The sequence below is a fragment of the Aegilops tauschii genome, chromosome 7, assembly GCF_002575655.3.
Source record: "Aegilops tauschii subsp. strangulata cultivar AL8/78 chromosome 7, Aet v6.0, whole genome shotgun sequence".
Taxonomy (NCBI): domain Eukaryota; kingdom Viridiplantae; phylum Streptophyta; class Magnoliopsida; order Poales; family Poaceae; genus Aegilops; species Aegilops tauschii.
This window is the reverse complement of record NC_053041.3, coordinates 65,689,087-65,706,531: the sequence shown is the minus strand read 5'-3', so window position 1 is coordinate 65,706,531 and position 17,445 is coordinate 65,689,087. Positions and strand designations below refer to the sequence as shown.

The 17,445-nt window shown below is 47.8% G+C and overlaps 1 pseudogene; it reads right to left on the bottom strand.

Moving 5' to 3' along the window:
- Positions 1 to 773: 773 nt before the first annotated feature.
- On the bottom strand, positions 774 to 5,684 carry LOC141026824 (uncharacterized; annotated as a pseudogene).
- Positions 5,685 to 17,445: the final 11,761 nt, after the last annotated feature.

Here is a 17,445-nt window from a genome sequence, read left to right as displayed (position 1 = left end):
TGACTCTGGTATTATATCTACAGAACACATGAATATTTTCAGGAGCAACAAAAGTGGTTTAGTATTTTTGCTAAAGAAAACAAAGACAGAAATAGAAAACAGAAACAAATTAGTAAAGAGAGAGAGAGAGTGGACTTACCTGACGCAGCCCACCTAGCGGCCCAGCTGCGGCCGAGCACTGTAGAGAGCCCAGCCCACCTCCTCACCGCATCGTCTACCTCCTGCTAGTAGGAGCAGATGCGCGTGGTTGCTGCGCGCGCGCCAGCTCCTGCTTCCACCGCGACGCCCGGCTCTTCTGAACGTGCCACGGAGATGCCCAGAGACCTCTCTCCCCTCCCCCTCACTCGCTGCTCTCTCCCCACTACTAGGAAAAAGGCTACCCGTAGCGTTGGTTTTTGGTTAGTAGTAGCGCGGGTCACCGCACTACTACTATCGCACTACAGCTAACAAGTTAGTAGTAGCGCAGCTGTACCCACGCTACTACTACTTTTTCTTTTGAAAAACAGCTTGAACTTTATTAATTAGAAATAATAGTTACATCGTCTATCAGAAGAGTTACAAGATTTTCCATGGGCTCCTCTATCCAATCCCTAGTCATGGAACATTTTGCTAATCTAGCAAGCTCATGAGCTACTTTGTTCGCTTCTCGATTACAATGTTCAAAACTGGTTTGTGGAAAATCACAGGCCATAAAAAAACAATCCTCAAAAATTGCCGCCGCTGCTCCCGCAGACTCTCCACCGTTCTTCATTGTGTAAATGACATCCATATTATCAGAATTGATAATGAGACGATTGCAGCCCTTTTTGTGCCAATAGTAAACCAAACCTGAGTGCTAACGCCTCCGCTGTCAGAGCATCCGCATAGTACTGAATCTTCCAGTTACCACCTACTATGAAATTCCCTTTGTCATCTCTGATAACAGCACCCGCTGTGCCCCGTAGCTGATCATGATCAAAAGAAGCATCCACATTCAATTTAACAAACCCCATGGGAGGTCTGCGCCATCCTTCATTCTTTCTCTTTGCTTTAGGTGAGTGGGCATTTACATAATTCACTGTTATAGCCCTAATCCCCATGGAGGTTTGAGACGCCTCTTGAGACTTACCCTCATGGACTAGTTTCCGTCTATTCCACCATAAATACCAAGAAGCTATAGCGATTAGTTCCCCTGCATTCCGGGAGCCCAAGATAGGTAATTCATGATCAGGCATAAGGAGTAAGAATTCAAGGACTGCCTCTCCAGCACGGTCAATGACGCAGGATTTTTTTACCACTTCATACAACCCCAAATATTCCCACAATTCTTTTGCCTTCTGGCACAGAAATAATATATGTTTCGTGTCCTCTTGCCCATCCAAACATGCTGGGCATATTGGCTGAGTTTTTATATGTCTGTTGGCCAGTGTAACGCGACACGGTAGAGTCCCGTGGGGCGTCCGCCAAATAAAATTTTTAACCTTCGCCGGACAAGCTAATTTCCAGATCTTACCCCAAATAGGATTGACCTTACTTCTACCCATGCCATCTGAGTATTCCAATTTCCTCCCATGCTGCTTTTTCCATTCCTCCACATACGCTGTTCGTACAGTGTATAAACCGTTTTTTGTATAGCTCCATGCAATAAAGTCTGACATATTGTGCATAGGGATCGGGATCGCTAGGACTCTACGGGCATCAATTGGCCACAAAGTTTGTCTCACCAAATCTTCATCCCAACAATTTGTGATTGGGCCAATAAGATCAGAAACTTTCGTCAGGAGATTCCCCCTTCTCGGTGTAATAATTTTCCTATCTGCACAATTTGGGATCCATGCATCTCTCCATATGTCAATCTTTTCTCATGTTCCGACTCTCAATATATAGCCATTCCTGAGTGAAACCACTCCTGCCATAATACTTTTCCACGTAAAAGAGGAGCCCTTTTTTAATACCGCGCTCCTCAAATCGCCCTCCGGGAAATATTTTGCCTTAGGATTGTTGGACATAACGATTCAGGATTTCCAAGAGGCGCCATGCTTTTTTCGCTAACAAAGCCAGGTTAAAACAGTGTATATCACGGAAACCCATTCCACCTTGGTCTTTTGGAACACACATCTTCCACCACGCCATCCAGTGCATCCTTTTCTTATTGTCCTCATCACCCCACCAGAATTGCGACATCGCGTCTATGATTCCTTTGCAAATCTTTTTAGGAATTTTAAAGACGGACATTGCATATGTTGGGATAGCTTGAACAACAGACTTAAGCAAAATTTCCTTTCCACCAGCCGATAACAACTTTTCTTTCCATCCACTAATCTTCATAATAATACGATCAATCAAGAACTGGAAACAATCGCTTTTATCCATGCCCACATTAGCAAGTAGTCCAAAATATTTATCGTTAAGTGCCTCAGTCATAATATTTAAAATTGTACAGATTTGCACTTTGTCCTCCACTTTTGTATTGGGACTAAAAAATATACTGGATTTTTTGACACTCACCATTTGCCCCGAGGCGGCATGGGAAGAGTCCAGAACTGCTTTAAGGGCCTCCGCATTCGCAGCATTTGCTCGCATGAGGATCAAAGAATCATCCGCAAATAATAGATTGGAAACTGAAGGGGCTTCCCTGCTAACCTTTATACCGGAAATATTTCCCCTCTCCTCCGCATTTGCTAAAAGGGCAGTCAGGCCCTCCGTACATAACAGGAATAGGTAGGGGGAGAGGGGGTCCCCCTGGCTTAGCCCTCTGGTGGGTTTGAAGTTATCAGTCTCATCTGCATTAAACCGAACCCTGTACTCCACAGAGGACACACATTGCATAATCAAGTTCACCCAGTTTTCTTTGAAACCCAGCTTCCCCAAAATTGCTTTTAAGAAAGACCATTCCACTCGGTCGTAAGTTTTGTGCATGTCCAACTTGATAGCACACAGCCCCTCCCTCCCTATTCTTTTCTTCTTAATTGTGTGGAAACACTCATATGCTACTAAAATATTATCTGTGATCAGTCTCCCAGGAACAAAAGCACTCTGAGTTGGGCTGATAATATCTGACAGAATTAATTTCAAACGCGATGCAATCATTTTTGAAATAACCTTATACACCACATTGCATAAGCTAATAGGTCTAAATTGAGTAACCTTTTCCGGGGAGTTAACCTTTGGGATCATGACAATTGCGGTATCATTCCATCCTGCCGGTATTGAACATGTATTCACCGCCTGGAGGACCTCTTTTGTCAGGTCCTCTCCCAACATAGACCAAAATCTCTTATAAAAGAATAGCATGTAGACCATCTGGACCCGGTGCTTTTAAATCACCAATGTCAAATAAGGCTTTCCTAACTTCCTATGCCGTATATGGGGCCATGATGTCCCTATTCATTTCATCTGTCACTTTTCGTTTGACAAGAGAGAGAACTTCCGGGTCTGGTTGAGAGACTTCTGATGTGAAGAGAGTTGAAAAATACCTTTTGATATAATCCTTCATTTCCGTACCTTGCACCCAGACTACGCATCCCCAAGCAATTTTTTAATCTGATTCCTTTTCTTTCTTGCTGTTGCCGCATTATGAAAAAGAGAAGTGTTGCAGTCCCCATGCAATAACCAATTTGCACGACAATGCTGTACCCAGTAAATCTCCTCTTGTTCTAGCAAATTTTCAATGAGGACCAAAATCTCCTTTTGCCGTGCTTGGGAATCCACATTCATAGGACCCTTTCATATCTTTTCCAACTCTTTTTTGAGCTTTTTTTATTCTTTGTTTTGGGCCTCTTAAAACCTCACGGTCCCAAATATGTAAATCTGACTGAACCGCACGAGTACGATCAGCAAGCTTTGTCCCAATACCCATCATTTTTGCCTTTTCCCATGCTGTACGAACAATTTCACCGACCGTCTCTTCCTTGAGCCATCGAGCTTCAAACTGTTTTACTCGTCCCCTTGGGGCATTAAAAATATTTCCGTCAAAATATTTTGTATCCAATACGAGTGGACGATGATCAGAATGAACATGTTCCTCATTAATAATCGCGGCCCGAGGGAATTTGTTCGCCCATTCCACATTGCACACGGCACGGTCAAGTCTCTCTCTAGTATCGCCTCTCCTCCAAGTGAAAGGGTAACCGATACAGCCCATATCCTCGAGGCCACACTCTCCTAAACAATTTCGAAAATCTCTCATCATAGCATTTGGTCTCACATTTCCACCCTCTTTTTCTGACGATAGTAATATTTCACTAAAATCCCCTAAGATCACCCAGGGGTGATGACCCAGATTATGTAAATTCCGAATATTATCCCATGATAACTTGCGTTCAGTCCAAACCGGATGAGCATAAAAACCTGTGAGCCGCCAATGTACATCTTCATCATTCATAAAAAGAATATCAATAAAATGAGACGACACATAGTTCGAAACAACTTTATTCGACTTATTATAATACAAGACTAGGCCACCAGCCCGGCCATCACTCTCCACTACAATCATCGAATCAAAAGATAAAAAACAACGCAGCTCATCGGCTTTACATTTATTCAAGTGCGACTCAGAGAGAAAAATCAAATCAGCCTTGGTGCGGTGTTGGAGCTCCAAGAGCTCAGGAACTGCCGTGGGGGAGAGCATACCACGACAGTTCCATCCTAGGATCCTCATTTGGCCCGGCGGTCCTCCTCCTCGGAGGCCGCCGATGCGCCATCATCTCCAACTGATTCCCTCCTCTGTTGCACGTAAGCCTCCTCCTCCTATGTTTCCTTTGCTACATGTGTGGCTATCCCATCACCATCCCTCATAGTTTCAACTCTACCCATACAAACTCTTTTAGAAGAAACACTGATCTCACCATACAGCACACGTTCATAGCTATCCATTTCCCTCTGAAAAGAAAATTTTTGGTCACTCCCTGTTGGTGGTACCCCAAATGGGTTACCCCTCTTTTTCCCTATGGTCTCTTTTCGAGCACTCTCAGCTTTCTCATCCCCTCCCTTATTTTTACCTTTCTTCTCCTTTCTCTTTGTGTGGCCCAGCATAGGATTCTTTTTTGCAGCAAAAGTAAACATTGCAGATTCCTTTGCCGTAGCCTCGCGGCCACAGCTCCTTTAAGTGCCTCCAGCACACCAGGCGCGAACACAACCTGATTTTGCATGTTAAGAGAACCAGCCGCATCAGGTACAGCACTAGCTGCACCCCTCGAGTGGATCCCCTGGCCCTCCTGGCCAGCAGGACACTCTACATGGACAGCAGTAGTAGCTATCACTTGTTTAGTTTGGGGCGTTCCCAAAAGCAGCCGCACATGACCATCCTGGCCTTGGTGCGAAAGGAGTGTAGTAGCGCCCAGGTATGCAGCCTGGTTCTCCTGACCAGGGACTCCACTTCCCAGGGATAGCAGCGACGCCACAGAGGCTCGGCCCTCCTGGCCGAGCTGCAGCGCTCCCGTGGTGGAAGCCCCCCTTGCCGCTAGGCCCTGGCTCTGGCCCTCCTGGCCAAGACCGGCGCATACGAGCGGCCCTCGAGCCAGGTCCACCTGACCCGTAGCCGAGGACGCCGGCAGAGGAGGCACATGACCCCGACACTCCTGGCCGAGTGAGTGCCCCCCGTGGCCTGGTCCCCCAGTCGGCAAGATCGTCGTCTTCGTAGACGACACGGCAGCTTTCTCCTTCAGAGTGAGATCACCTACAGCTTTGGTCACTTTGACCACCATTCCTTCGGTGGCCTTGGATGTGTTGTTCTTCCTGTAGCCTGTGTACTATTTGAACCATTACTTAGTAGTAGCGCGGGTGGAATCACACTACTACTATTTGAACCATTGCTACTACTAATGAAATAGTAGTAGCGCGTCCAGAATACCAGGGCTACTAGTATTTTGATACTAGTAGCGCACATTTTTTTTCCAACGCTACTAGTAACTAATTAGGGATTAAAAAAATAAAAACAGAAAATGCTGCAGTACAGAAAATAGTCTAGGAAAGCAACTCAAATCCAACACTCAGATAGGATTTTGGAGCGTATTGTGAAGAACATTAATTGCAACTCAAATCATCAATGGTAACAGCATTTAGTGGACACCTGACAAGGCTACACATATATTGGCACAATGTGACAGTTGTCCTCATGATACAGAAAATCTACCAAGGCGTCGAGGTCCTTCACCTCAGCAACCTCCAAACGGTGGCGTCGTGGTCCTCCACCTCGACGACCTCCGAACGGTGGCGTCGATGCCTTCCACCTCGGCGACCTCCGGCGTCGCAATCACCTAGACAATCATCTGTGTGACGCGGTCGTCGGACTTTATGGCAAAGTCTGTCTCCGAGTGGTTGAAGAGCACGATGCCCACCGGGTCTCGGTAGTCCCTGTCGATCACCCATGCGCACACGTCGGGAAAGTGAAAATGTGTTAGTTCACGTCCTTGTGCAGACCTAGTAGGGTATTTTCTTCATTTATCAGTCTCTTTTAATCTATTATGAATATTCGGAATAGAAAGACACCTACTAAATGCATACCCTAGCAATATGTGTTCATGCTATCTTGTTGTCTTGGTGCATACAAGAAATTAATACTTGTGTATTTGAGCTATACTAGCACATATGCCCGTGTGTTGCAACGGAAGAAAAAATTGACAACATACACTACTGGAATTCTGGGCAACGCCGAGTGCCACGGACACTCGACAAAGGGCCGAAAACCGCCGACAAAACCTTTGCCGAGTGTCACCCTCGGCGAAAGCCACCCGGCGTACACCTTTTCGGCAAACAGGATTTTGCCGAGAGCCAGAACACGGGCACTCGGCAAAGACTTTGCCGAGAGCCAAACAGTACCACTCGGCAAAATAAAGTAGCTAACGGATAGCAGACGGTGTCGGCGGTTCCTGACACGTGGGACCAGGGGAACAGGCCGAGGGCCTTCTTTGCCGAGTGCCACTCTCTGCAAACAGAGCCAGTCGGTGGCTGACACGTGTCAGCTCCTAACATGTGGGACCAGGCGAACAGGCCGAGGGCCACCTTTGCGAGAGCCACTCTCGGCAAAGCCACCCAGTAGGTGGCTGACACGTGTCAGCTCCTGACATGTGGGACCAGGCGAATAGGCCGAGGGCCAACTTTGCCGAGAGCCACTCTCGCCAAAGCCACCCAGTAGGTGGCTGACACGTGTCAGCTCCTGACATGTGGGACCAGGCGAACAGGCCGAAGGCCATCTTTGCCGAGAGCCACTCTCGGCAAAGCCACCTAGTAGTGGCTGACACGTGTCAGCTCCTTACATGTGGGACCAGGCGAACAAGCCGAGGGCCAACTTTGCCGAGAGCCACTCTCGGCAAAGAGAACCACTAGGAGGCTGACACGTGTCACCTCCTGACATGTGGGACCATGAGAGCAGGCCGAGGGCCAACTTTCCTGAGAGCCAACCTCGGCAATCCTTTTCCCTTTACCGAGAGCCCTCTCGGTAAAGTTGTCAGGGGCACCACAGGTTATTATCCTTTACCGAGAGGCCTCTCGGTAAAGGTGTCAGGTTCTACTGGTTGGTACATGTTTACCGACAGGCCTCTCGGTAAAGGGTGCATTCTGGTCCAGTTTCACAGTCATTGCCGAGAGCCACCCTCGGTATTGGTGTGCCCAGGAGCCTTTTTTCCTGTTTCTGTTTCTTTCCTGCAGCAAAACATATACAGCAGCAGCATATAGTTCATCACACATAGAACATGTCACATATAGGCATCATTGAACAAAAGAAGCAATGATTCTGAAAAGCATTCCACATAAAAGCAATAGTGCATAAAAGGTGAAATAGTAGTGAAGACACTCGACTACCACAAGTTTACAAGTCTCAAGATGCAAGAGTTCTCAACATACAAGGATCAGTTTCAAACATAACATAACATGAAGTTTACGCGACTTTGGAGATCGGAGTGATAACATCAACATTAGAAGGCATCATTCCCTTTGCTGCCCCAACTCCATCAACCGGAGTGATAACATCAACATTAGAAGGCATCAATCCCTTTGCTGCCCCAACTCCACCAACTTGAGGTGGAACTACCGGAACATTGTTCGACCCTTGTGATGGGTTGAGCTATGATGGATTGACCCAATAGTGAGATGAATGCATATGGTAATGCCGAAAATGGTGATAGAAATAGTTTGAACGAAACTCACAATGTTCCACTCTGGCGTTGGTGGCATCTCTGGCACTGGTTGGCCTTGCATGGAATAAAGATTGGCCACCATATGTTGTAAAGACTTCACTAGATCATCTTGTGCCTTCAGCTTGGCCCGGTTTTCATCTCGTTCTTTCTCGGTGTCAATCAGTCGAGTCTACAGTATGGCAATGCAAATGTCATTCATGTTGAAATGCAAATATGCAGCACCATGAAGGATCAATGAAGAAGCACTGACCTGAATATCCTCAGTAATGCTCACGGAATGTGGTACGTGATGCTCTACGGTAGGAGTAGAGCCAGTACTCATAGCATGGAGCGTGTTGACTCCCGGAAGGGAGGAGGTTATGACAGAATTGAGGTGAACCGCCATCCGGCCATTCGGTCTACCGCCTGCCGCGGCAATGGCCACAAGAGGGTCAAACGGTAGCGCGTCAGGCCCGTACGTCTCCTACAATTTTTTGGTGTAGTTCTCTCCATCTGACCGGGCTTTAGAGCTGATCCAGTCCCTCTCCGGGTGGAGAGGGTCCTTGTCCTGGTCGCCTTTGGTACGTTTGATGGTCCATGCCTCGAAGTAAGTGATATCCTTGCTAGTGTCTTCTTTCTGCAAAAGAAAGCGATCCAAACAATCAAGGGAATGCTCACAAATGAAAGAGAACATGATGAAAAGGACGTGGTTGCCTACATGTTTTGAGACGACACCTGGGATGGTGAGGTTGCCTTGACGGTGTCCTCGACCCCCCATCAACTTACACCGTTCAGATATTACTTTGTGTTCATCCTGCCACCCTGGATCTGTCCACCGTTCGACGATCTTCTCCCATCACGGACGTTTGTCAGCGCACCACCGAGGAATCACCTGTAAATTAAACAAATACATCTTAGTAAGGATTCTAATTTTGCGGTAATGTAGGGAATAGCAAGCATCCGTCGTCACTTGCCTTGAAGTAATTGTCCCGTGAAAGATGCGTCCCTCGAGCCTCCTGTTTGGAAATCCTATGGTTGAGATAGTCCGCGTGATACTTGACCACTAACCGGACGCGCTCCTCATAGTGCATGTCGTGGACTAGTTTCTTGGCAATATTCTCAGCCACCACATTTGCAGGATCCTTCTGACCCTCAACGCATGTATAGAAATCCTACAAACATGCATACATGTGAGAAGGGTTAAATCATGACTATGGCAAAGTTAAACCTTTTGGTATTGACATTTAGGTGTTTGAAAGGACTTACCCAGAAATCGTTGACCACTCGCATGGCTCTGTTATCATAAACCCTCTGACACATATCCAGGAAATCCGGTGCAAGTTTGTAGTGATCCCATGACCAAGCTGGCTCAATGATACCGTTCGCAAAGTGACCAGTCCAGGATAAATTAACCTACAAAGACCCCCAATGATGCCACTCGGCGACCATGCCAGACGCCTCTCACCACCTTTTACTAAGCTTCTGCACTTCGAAGAGTGAAGTCATATTATATGCGAGGAAATGACAAAAGGTACAATTTATATGGGATGAGTCGAGATAACCACTTACTTCTCTCCCATTTGTTTAATCAACACGTCTCTATGCACATATGGACGTCTTGGAAGCTTCAAAGGACCACGCAGCCACACTTTCCCTCCGGAAGTAGTGCTGATAGTCGAACCGCTCTGTTGCGAACCGCTCACATCGTGGTGCTCTGTCACCCATGAGGGTCCATGCCCACCCTCAGAAACCTAACGAACAACCAGCCTCCTCTCGGCGGCGTCGTCCTCCACCACCTCCTCCTCCTCATCCTCCAGCACCTCCTCCGCAAAATCCTCCTCGTCCTTCTCCTCACATGCCTCATCCCCATCCTCTGTTTCCTCCTCCTGAGCACGGTGAAGCACTGCATCAGAGGGCCGAGGAGAAGAAAGAGGTGCTCTACTCTGGGCTGCTTTACGTACTACTCCTCCTGCCTCACATACTCCCCCTCCTCGTCTGCCTCCTCGTCTGCCTCCTCCTCCTGCCTCACCTACTCCGCCTCCTCGTCCGCCTCCTCCTCCTGCCTCACCTACTCCCCCTCCTCTTCCGCCTCCTCCTCCTGCCTCACCTACTCCCCCTCCTCGTCCGCCTCCTCGTCCGCGTCCTCCTCCTGCCTCACCTACTCCCCCTCCTCGTCCGCCTCCTCCTCCTGCCTCACCTACTCCTCCCCCGCGTGGTACTCGACCTTGTTTCACACATTTTGCCGGACGGGTGTCTAGACCCGCCAATCCTTTGGCCTTCTTGGCGGTTGTGGCAACCTATGAAGGAGCGGCCACCGCTTTCACCGGTCGAGCAGGTTGATCATTGTACAGATCATTCACTTTTTTCAAACTTTCCTTTGGAATCTTCTTGCTACCTGTCATGTTTCAATCACCTGATACGAAGAAGAACAAACCAGTTAGTACAGATGATACAACTTGATGTAAATACAATAAATATATCACATATGAAGAATAAATGGAATTTTCACAATAATACATAGAGTTGTTGCACACACGAATACATAGAGTTGTTGCACACACGAATACATAGAGTTGTTACACACACGAATACATAGAGTTGTGACACACATACATAGAGTTCTCACACGATTACATGGAGTTGTTAGAAATAAGGGTCAATATTAGGTGCAACATTTGGATCAGGGCTTTCATCATCGCTATCACGCCCTAACCCTCGAAGTCTTCAGGGGGGCCCTCATCCTCATCTAGCCCCATGTGCCATCGCATAAGTAATGCCAAATCTCGAGGGTCAGAAACATCCTCGTATTCGTCCTCTTCATTATCTACTTCCATGTCATCCATGGCCTCATGTTCCATAGCATCATATTCGCGATGCACGCCATCATCTTCCTTTGCATCATCTTCGTCTTCGTCAGTGTCTGCTTCTTGAAAGAACTCTCCCTCGTATGTGTTAGGGTTTATATGGTAATCGTCCTTGTTTGGGGTAGGTACCTTGATACGCGGGGGTACCTTGTACACGACATCCCACTTCAAGAGATCGATATATTCCGTAGATGTGCACGTGTATGGGAGAAAAAACACTTGTGTAGCCTGTTGAGCCATAATATAGACATCATTTCCTGCATATTTCGATGCTCGTTCAACTTCGACAAAGCCAATACTAGGGGTTCATCTCACTTTCTCAGGATTGAGCCAGCTGCATCAGAATATGATGGGCTTCACTCCTTGTAAACCACAATACTGCAACTCATAAATTTCTTCGATGGTTCCATAGTAGTGACGTCCATCTGTCCCTAGACAATAGACCGCACTATTTATTAACCTTCGGTTGGGCCTCTCACGCGTGTGTTTATCAGTGTGGAAGCGATACCCATTCATGTCGTAAGCCTTAAATGACTTGGCCTCGTATTCAAAACCTTTGGCTACTTCTCTCACTTTGGCGTCCATATCAACCTCCTGATATGCCTACAAGATTAATAGGAGATTGTCTGGTTCATTAGTGGAAGCATTACAGGCAAGTAAGATCAACTTGAAGTAACATAAAGTTAGAAAAAGTTACTTTTCTTGAGAACCAAGAAATGAAACTGCCATCAGCATTGGTATCTTCAAGAAGGTCTGCTGATTCTTCGTCGCTAGGAGGCCGTGGTAGCTTCCAGAATTCGTTCTTGAATTCCCTGGCAATAGGAAGAATTCGAGTTAGAACTCAAGACTAGTGAGTAGTTGTCAATAAAGGTGTTCTACACTTACTTTATGTACGGTTGCACTTCTTCCATGTTGGTCAAGACATAGATCATAATAGTCGACCACTAAGTAGGTGAAATGTTCTTGGGCTTCGGTTCACTTGCTTTGCCACCTTGGCCTTCGAAGAGGCTAAGGTCAGAAACATTACTGGTGGGTTCTTCATTGTAACGAGGAGCTAGATTTAACCTAGTCTGAATACTGTCATGATAGTACTTTGTCGTGGTCGTGGCCACCTACTCGTTCAGGTATGCCTTGGCTGTGGAGGCTTCTATGCGGGCTTTATTCTTACATTTCCCACGAAGATGCTTGAACTCCCGTTCAGGTGCATACTGCCATCGGAACTGCACAGGTCCTCCCATTCTAGCCTCATACGCGAGATGTAAGATCATATGTTTCATCGGATTAAAGAAACCTGGCGGAAATATCATCTCTAACTTGCATAGCAACTCAGGTGCTTATTCCTCCAACATTGCAACCACTTCATAATCTAGTTCTTTGGCACAAAGCTGACGGAAGTAGCTCAACTCCACCAGCACTCGCCAAATATCCTCTCTGACATACCCTCGAATCATCACAGGCATTATCCGCTCAAGCCATACATGGTAGTCATGACTCTTGAGGCCTCCTATTCGCTTTGTAGCCATATTCATTCCCCTCATGATATTAGCTGCATATCCATCAGGGAAGTACAAGTTGTTCACAATCGATTGGAAAATTTCCTTCCTTTGGGGCATTGAAGGGGTGAAAGGGGCTGGTGGCTTCTTCCAAGAATTACCTTTTGCACGAGGCACCAAATTTAATTTTGGCCTGTTGCATAGTTTGGCTTGATCGATCCTAGCCTGAATGTTATCCTTTGACTTCTCGGTGTCGAGGAGCGTGCCGAGTAAGGCCTCCGCAATATTCTTTTCAGTGTGCATTACATCAATGTTGTGTGGAAGTAGAAGATCTTTAAAGTAAGGGAGCCTCCATAAGCTTGGAATGTGAGTCCACTGGTGTGTCTCTCCATATCCCACAAAACCTTTCCCATCGAGCTTTTCCTCGAGAGCATCTAACTCATCCTTAAGCTGGGCACCGGTCATTATAGGTGGTGGCAGGTCATCAACAATAACACCTTTTTGGAAGTGCATAGTGTCTTGCCTGTATGGGTGATCAAGACGAAGGAACTGCCGATGTTGGTCAAAGCATACATACTTGTGACCCTTAGCCAGCCAAATGAAAGTCACACGCTGTTGACACACTGGCCACGGCCACTTCCCCTTTACACACCAACCACAAAATATCACACGTGCTGGTAGGTCATGTAGCAATGTGTGGTACCAGATATGCATATTGAAGTGCTTCTTTGAAACGGCATCGTATGTCCGGACCCCGTTGTTCCAAGCAACAAGTAAGTCGTCCACCAATGGCTCCATATACACACTCATATGCTTCCCGAGATAGTTAGGACCTGGAATTATCAACGTCAGGAACATGTGATGTTGTTGCATGCAAATGCCAAGGGGCAGATTCAGGGGGATAACATATACTGGCCAACAACTGTAGATGGCAGCCATCAAACCATATGGATTGAACCCGTCGGTTGTTATCCCAACAACTACACTCTTCCAGTCATCTGTTTTCTTATGAATTTCAACAAATTTCTTCCATGATTCACCATCCCGTGGATGTTGAATCTTTTTGTATTCTACATCTTCCCTTCGGCGGTCCATCTCATATATTGGGCAGTTTCCTCGGTCATATAAAGCCTCTGGATCCTTTCTGTGAATGAAAGATATCGAAGGATATTGACGGCAATTGTGAGCTGCCTCTTGCTACCATCATCATCTATTACCTCAATATACCTAGAGGATTTGCACTTGACACAATAATTCGTATCTTTATGTTCATTTCTAAATAACATGCATCCGTTTGGACGAGCATGTATTTGCTCATACGGCATCTTAAGTGAACCGAGGATTTTGTTCGACTCGTACATGTTCTTTGGCAATATATTTCTTTAGGCAACAGGATAGCAATAACTGACAATAACTCATTGAAGCAAATTATGCTCATGTTATGGTTTGCCTTCAGGGCCATTAGACGTGCAATGCCATCTAGTTGAGTAACCTCTGTATGGGCGTGAAGGGGTTTTTGTGCCGCAAACAAAGCTGCATGATACTCTTCAGGGCTTTCCGGTGGCACCTCGGAGTTCGGCTCCTGCCGCGGATTTGCACGGCGGATGTCATCTAACAGGTTTTCAATCCGAGTATCATATTCGCTGGTGCGTTGTCGCACCACCTCCGCCCTAGACTGTTCTGTCTCACCGTGAAAGATCCACCGGTAATAGCCTGGCGTAAACCCATATTTGCCTAAGTGTTTACTCATAGTAATCCTATCTCTTTCAGTCTGGTTATCACATTCCGTGCATGGGCACCAAATTCCACGAACTGGCGTTTCTCCAGCAAATACTAATTCCAGGAAATCATTGGTCTTCGACCTCCACTCAGGGGTCATACCCTCCATGCTGGGATGTCCGGTGTACATCCACTCACGTTCTTCCATCCTCTGATATAAAGTGAAACACACACATAATTTTTTTATATAACAAGTGGTTCCATCAAGTTTTACGACATGCACTGAGCTATGTAATAGGTAAAGATAGGCCCTAATCCCACCCGAGAGTGTGTAGGCTAGGTCCGCTTTCATGACGTACTCCGACCCAAGACAAAATTTTGGCAGCACCTCCCCGCTGTTCTCCAAATACACGTCTCAGCAATAAGCCAAGAGGATGTGTATCTAGAGAACAACAAGGAGACACTGTCGAAATTCTGTCTCGGATCTAAGTACATCATGAAAACGACCCGCCTACACATCCTCGAGTTGTCCATGGAAAACGTGGACAATTCAAAAGAGTTGAGGTTATAAATATGCAAAGACTTGCATATTTATAGATACAACCCTTCCGAACGGGAGACACCTAGGTTACGCGACTATTTAGGTGATCTACAAATAATGAAAACCTACACATGAACGGGAAGAGATTACCCTTGAAGCGTGCAATGGAATTCACTCTCTCTATTGTCAAAATAGATGCATGTCCTGCATGAAAGAATGAAGTTGTGTCAATCATATGTCAAACACACAAACATCAATAACACTCACTCACACACCCCCCACACACAAACACACTCACATATCCATACACACACATCACACACTCACTCACACACACACACACACACACACACACATCAATAGCACCCCTCTCCCACACACACACACTCACATACACCATTCATTATATATGCACATATATACACACCTAAATATAAAAAAATCATTCATTATATATGCACACATAGACCAACATCACTCACTGACACACACACATACAAATCACACACTCACACACATTATTCCCTATGCATATATATACACCTTTTGTTGTATTGGAGAGGGGGAAACCCCTTTTATTTGAAAAAACGAGATTGAGCAGGGGCTCACCAACGGGACAGGGGGCGGCAGGGGAGGTGGATGCGGGACGAGGTAGAGCTCAGTAGAGGGGATGTCGCGCCGGTGGTGCTCGGTGAAGCTTGGCCGAGATGGTGGCGGTGGACGATCTCGGTGGAGGTGGCGGTGGGGGGGCTCGGTGGAGGTGGAGGGGTCGGGAGAGGCACTCCCGGTGGCGGCAGCGGCGGCACAGCTCGCCGGATGGGGCGGCAGCACTAAGGGGCGGCGGCAGACAGAGGGGTAGGGGGCGAGTGAAATAGAGAGAGAAGAGATGAGTGAGCGCGCGCGAGGGGGAAATTTTGCATAAGTCGCCGCGGGAAACATTTCCGAGAGCCAACTTTTAGCGACACTCGGTAAAAGTCTTAACCTAGATCTCTGGGGCTTTTCCAAGAGCCGCACCGACAGAAGTTACCGAGGGTAGTCCAGCAGCACTCGGCAATGGCCGCATTTTCCGAGAGGAACTCTCGGTAAAGCATCCTTCTTGTGCATTCTCCATAATATGAATTATACTTTTTTTTTTGTTTTATTCCATGCTTGGCAAACAAACATAGCACATCATAATTACCGTCTTGTGTTTTCTTTTTCAAATGATGGGCCTCGCCCGGTTCTAGAGACCGGCACCCCTCCGGTGGCCCCGACAGTCCAGGGCGTTCATCGGCACCGAGAGGGTGTAGTCCAGGGTGAATAACTGCTTCTCCATGTTAGTGCATGTCATCGCGAGATGACAGACCAAGTCTAGGCCAAAGCCACAGCAAGATCCCATCCGTGTAGACCCGACGCGTCCGTTTCCCCCCTCCAAGTGCCGGCGGCGGGGCCGTCCGTGAGGGGGGCACACCCCGGAGACGCGGGCCGGGCGATTGCAACCGCCACAACACTTCCAGACTTGTGAGAGGCCGCCTACGCAAGATTTGGCGGCTGTGCTAGCCCCCGGAGGCCGCCGGCCACAGTCGTAGACACGCGAAGAGCAATCCGCGGAGAGGGGAGTGTTCGGATACTTCTCCATCACCAAAAATTACGAAAAATTACCATTAGTCCTATAGCACATGTGCCCACGTCGTGTAAAAAACGCATGATTTTATCACGCTCTGAGTATTTAATAATATTCACACCGCACCATTACCGCAGAACGTCCACTACTGTGTCATCGCCGTCCGTGAGGGGGGCCACACCCCGGAGACGCGTGCCGCCTCGTCGGACATGCCACCACACCGTACAACATGTACGAGGGCCCGGTGCGATGCTCCAGTGGCATTGCTACACCCCAGGGCCCCCGTCCCGCCTAACCCTGTAGCGTTTGACCACAGGATCTAGCCCTTTGACTTTGCACAGACGGGCTTTGAATAGTGGAACTCTCCACCCAGTTGTGTTAGATCAGCCCATAGGAACACTTTGGAGCAACATCCGGGCCAAAGCCACAGCAAGACCCCATCCGTGTAGACCCGACGCGTCCGCTCACCCCTCTAGGTGTCGGCTGCGGCGCCATCCGTGAGGGGGGGCACACCCCGGAGACGCGGACCGGGCGTTTGCAACCGCCACAACACTTCCAGACCATTGAGAGGCCGCCTACGCAAGATTTAGCGGCATGTGCTAGCCCCCGGAGGCCGCCGGCCACAGTCGTAGACACGCCAAGAGCTATCCGCGGAGAGGGAAGTGTTCAGATACTTCTTCATCACCAAAAACTATCAAAAATTACCATCAGTCCTATAGCACATGTGCCCACGTCGTGTAAAAAACTCATGATTTTATCGCGCTCCGAGTATTTAATAATATTCACGCCGCATCGTTACCGCAGAACGTCTACTACTGTGTCATCGCCGTCCGTGAGGGGGGCCACACCCCAGAGACGCGTGCCGCCTCTTCGGACATGCCACCACACCGTACAGCATGTATGAGGGCCCGGTGCGATGCTCCAGTGGCATTGCTACCACCCCCCAGGGCCCCCGTCCCGCCTAACCCTGTAGCGTTTGACCACGGGATCTAGCCCTTTGACTTTGCACAGACGGGCTTTGACCGGTGGAACTCTCCACCCGGTTGTGTTAGGTCAGACCATAGGAACACTTTGGAGCAACATCCGGGCCAAAGCCACAGCAAGACCCCATCCGTGTAGACCCGACACGTCC